Here is a 5,000-nt window from a genome sequence, read left to right as displayed (position 1 = left end):
TAGAAAAAGTGCACTTTTTTCCCTGTATCCATAAGTTTTTAAAAGTGCTTAAAAGTGGACCTAGAAGACGAATTTTTTTTTGAATTTTTTTATGGTTGTTAGGGACATTAAAACAAGCAAAACCACGAAAGAATCGTAATATTCCGATGTCGGATGAATTAATTACGAATTTTTCGGCCGAAACTTCGCAAAGGGCGGATACCACGTAAAAAACAACCTAGAAGTCGAATTTTGACTTCGTTTTTTTTGTGCACACCCCACACAATAAGTATAAGTGGACTGGAAAGTGGCTAAGCGATCCGACGAAGTTTCGATTGAGTTTGATTTTTTGGCCGAAAACTCGAAAAAAGGCGGATTTGACGTAAAACGCCGCCTAGAAGTCGAATTTTGAGACGGTGTCTTGTGTGCACACTCCACACAATATGTATAAGTGGACTGGAAAGTGGCTAAGCATTCCGAGGAATTTTCGATTTATTTTGATTTTTCGGCCGAAACGCCGAAAATAGGCGGATTTGACGTAAAACGCCTCATATAAGTCGAATTTTGGGAAGGTGTCTTGTGTGCACACTGCACACAATATGTATAAGTGGACTGGAAAGTCGCTAAGCATTCCGAGGAAGTTTCGATTTATTTTGATTTTTCGGCCGAAACGCCGAAAATAGGCGGATTTGACGTAAAACGCCTCATATAAGTCGAATTTTGGGAAGGTGTCTTGTGTGCACACTGCACATAATATGTATAAGTGGACTGGAAAGTGGAAAAATATTTTCGGAGCACTTTGATTTTTTGGCCCCCCGCGTGCCTTGCCACGCCCTTGCTTATAGCAAAACGAGACGGGGCCTTGGTCCAACTTGGCATAGGCATGGAATTTGATCTTTATTACTTGGCCACGGTCATGCCACGGTACATGGAGGTTGCTTGACACCCCCGTGTGCATTTCGGAGCACTTTGATTTTTTGGCCCCCCGCGTGCCTTGCCACGCCCTTGCTTATAGCAAAACGAGACGGGGCCTTGGTCCAACTTGGCATAGGCATGGAATTTGATCTTTATTACTTGGCCACGGTCATGCCACGGTACATGGAGGTTGCTTGACACCCCCGTGTGCATTTCGGAGCACTTTGATTTTTTGGCCCCCCGCGTGCCTTGCCACGCCCTTGCTTATAGCAAAACGAGACGGGGCCTTGGTCCAACTTGGCATAGGCATGGAATTTGATCTTTATTACTTGGCCACGGTCATGCCACGGTACATGGAGGTTGCTTGACACCCCCGTGTGCATTTTCGGAGCACTTTGATTTTTTGGCCCCCCCCGCGTGCCTTGCCACGCCCTTGCTTATAGCAAAACGAGACGGGGCCTTGGTCCAACTTGGCATAGGCATGGAATTTGATCTTTATTACTTGGCCACGGTCATGCCACGGTACATGGAGGTTGCTTGACACCCCCGTGTGCATTTTCGGAGCACTTTGATTTTTTGGCCCCCCGCGTGCCTTGCCACGCCCTTGCTTATAGCAAAACGAGATGGGGCCTTGGTCCAACTTGGCCTAGGCATGGAATTTGATCTTTATTACTTGGCCACGGTCATGCCACGGTACATGGAGGTTGCTTGACACCCCCGTGTGCATTTCGGAGCACTTTGATTTTTTGGCCCCCCCGCGTGCCTTGCCACGCCCTTGCTTATAGCAAAACGAGACGGGGCCTTGGTCCAACTTGGCATAGGCATGGAATTTGATCTTTATTACTTGGCCACGGTCATGCCACGGTACATGGAGGTTGCTTGACACCCCCGTGTGCATTTCGGAGCACTTTGATTTTTTGGCCCCCCGCGTGCCTTGCCACGCCCTTGCTTATAGCAAAACGAGACGGGGCCTTGGTCCAACTTGGCATAGGCATGGAATTTGATCTTTATTACTTGGCCACGGTCATGCCACGGTACATGGAGGTTGCTTGACACCCCCGTGTGCATTTCGGAGCACTTTGATTTTTTGGCCCCCCGCGTGCCTTGCCACGCCCTTGCTTATAGCAAAACGAGACGGGGCCTTGGTCCAACTTGGCATAGGCATGGAATTTGATCTTTATTACTTGGCCACGGTCATGCCACGGTACATGGAGGTTGCTTGACACCCCCGTGTGCATTTTCGGAGCACTTTGATTTTTTGGCCCCCCGCGTGCCTTGCCACGCCCTTGCTTATAGCAAAACGAGACGGGGCCTTGGTCCAACTTGGCATAGGCATGGAATTTGATCTTTATTACTTGGCCACGGTCATGCCACGGTACATGGAGGTTGCTTGACACCCCCGTGTGCATTTTCGGAGCACTTTGATTTTTTGGCCCCCCGCGTGCCTTGCCACGCCCTTGCTTATAGCAAAACGAGACGGGGCCTTGGTCCAACTTGGCATAGGCATGGAATTTGATCTTTATTACTTGGCCACGGTCATGCCACGGTACATGGAGGTTGCTTGACACCCCCGTGTGCATTTCGGAGCACTTTGATTTTTTGGCCCCCCGCGTGCCTTGCCACGCCCTTGCTTATAGCAAAACGAGACGGGGCCTTGGTCCAACTTGGCCTAGGCATGGAATTTGATCTTTATTACTTGGCCACGGTCATGCCACGGTACATGGAGGTTGCTTGACACCCCCGTGTGCATTTCGGAGCACTTTGATTTTTTGGCCCCCCGCGTGCCTTGCCACGCCCTTGCTTATAGCAAAACGAGACGGGGCCTTGGTCCAACTTGGCATAGGCATGGAATTTGATCTTTATTACTTGGCCACGGTCATGCCACGGTACATGGAGGTTGCTTGACACCCCCGTGTGCATTTCGGAGCACTTTGATTTTTTGGCCCCCCGCGTGCCTTGCCACGCCCTTGCTTATAGCAAAACGAGACGGGGCCTTGGTCCAACTTGGCATAGGCATGGAATTTGATCTTTATTACTTGGCCACGGTCATGCCACGGTACATGGAGGTTGCTTGACACCCCCGTGTGCATTTTCGGAGCACTTTGATTTTTTGGCCCCCCGCGTGCCTTGCCACGCCCTTGCTTATAGCAAAACGAGACGGGGCCTTGGTCCAACTTGGCATAGGCATGGAATTTGATCTTTATTACTTGGCCACGGTCATGCCACGGTACATGGAGGTTGCTTGACACCCCCGTGTGCATTTGGAGCACTTTGATTTTTTGGCCCCCCGCGTGCCTTGCCACGCCCTTGCTTATAGCAAAACGAGACGGGGCCTTGGTCCAACTTGGCATAGGCATGGAATTTGATCTTTATTACTTGGCCACGGTCATGCCACGGTACATGGAGGTTGCTTGACACCCCCGTGTGCATTTTCGGAGCACTTTGATTTTTTGGCCCCCCGCGTGCCTTGCCACGCCCTTGCTTATAGCAAAACGAGACGGGGCCTTGGTCCAACTTGGCATAGGCATGGAATTTGATCTTTATTACTTGGCCACGGTCATGCCACGGTACATGGAGGTTGCTTGACACCCCCGTGTGCATTTCGGAGCACTTTGATTTTTTGGCCCCCCCGCGTGCCTTGCCACGCCCTTGCTTATAGCAAAACGAGACGGGGCCTTGGTCCAACTTGGCCTAGGCATGGAATTTGATCTTTATTACTTGGCCACGGTCATGCCACGGTACATGGAGGTTGCTTGACACCCCCGTGTGCATTTTCGGAGCACTTTGATTTTTTGGCCCCCCGCGTGCCTTGCCACGCCCTTGCTTATAGCAAAACGAGACGGGGCCTTGGTCCAACTTGGCATAGGCATGGAATTTGATCTTTATTACTTGGCCACGGTCATGCCACGGTACATGGAGGTTGCTTGACACCCCCGTGTGCATTTTCGGAGCACTTTGATTTTTTGGCCCCCCGCGTGCCTTGCCACGCCCTTGCTTATAGCAAAACGAGACGGGGCCTTGGTCCAACTTGGCATAGGCATGGAATTTGATCTTTATTACTTGGCCACGGTCATGCCACGGTACATGGAGGTTGCTTGACACCCCCGTGTGCATTTTGGAGCACTTTGATTTTTTGGCCCCCCGCGTGCCTTGCCACGCCCTTGCTTATAGCAAAACGAGATGGGGCCTTGGTCCAACTTGGCATAGGCATGGAATTTGATCTTTATTACTTGGCCACGGTCATGCCACGGTACATGGAGGTTGCTTGACACCCCCGTGTGCATTTCGGAGCACTTTGATTTTTTGGCCCCCCGCGTGCCTTGCCACGCCCTTGCTTATAGCAAAACGAGACGGGGCCTTGGTCCAACTTGGCATAGGCATGGAATTTGATCTTTATTACTTGGCCACGGTCATGCCACGGTACATGGAGGTTGCTTGACACCCCCGTGTGCATTTCGGAGCACTTTGATTTTTTGGCCCCCCGCGTGCCTTGCCACGCCCTTGCTTATAGCAAAACGAGACGGGGCCTTGGTCCAACTTGGCATAGGCATGGAATTTGATCTTTATTACTTGGCCACGGTCATGCCACGGTACATGGAGGTTGCTTGACACCCCCGTGTGCATTTTCGGAGCACTTTGATTTTTTGGCCCCCCGCGTGCCTTGCCACGCCCTTGCTTATAGCAAAACGAGACGGGGCCTTGGTCCAACTTGGCATAGGCATGGAATTTGATCTTTATTACTTGGCCACGGTCATGCCACGGTACATGGAGGTTGCTTGACACCCCCGTGTGCATTTTGGAGCACTTTGATTTTTTGGCCCCCCGCGTGCCTTGCCACGCCCTTGCTTATAGCAAAACGAGACGGGGCCTTGGTCCAACTTGGCATAGGCATGGAATTTGATCTTTATTACTTGGCCACGGTCATGCCACGGTACATGGAGGTTGCTTGACACCCCCGTGTGCATTTTCGGAGCACTTTGATTTTTTGGCCCCCCGCGTGCCTTGCCACGCCCTTGCTTATAGCAAAACGAGACGGGGCCTTGGTCCAACTTGGCATAGGCATGGAATTTGATCTTTATTACTTGGCCACGGTCATGCCACGGTAC

The sequence above is a fragment of the Trifolium pratense genome, unplaced genomic scaffold (genome assembly GCF_020283565.1).
Source record: "Trifolium pratense cultivar HEN17-A07 unplaced genomic scaffold, ARS_RC_1.1 scaffold_55, whole genome shotgun sequence".
Lineage (NCBI taxonomy): Eukaryota > Viridiplantae > Streptophyta > Magnoliopsida > Fabales > Fabaceae > Trifolium > Trifolium pratense.
Note: the sequence above shows the minus strand (reverse complement) of the source record.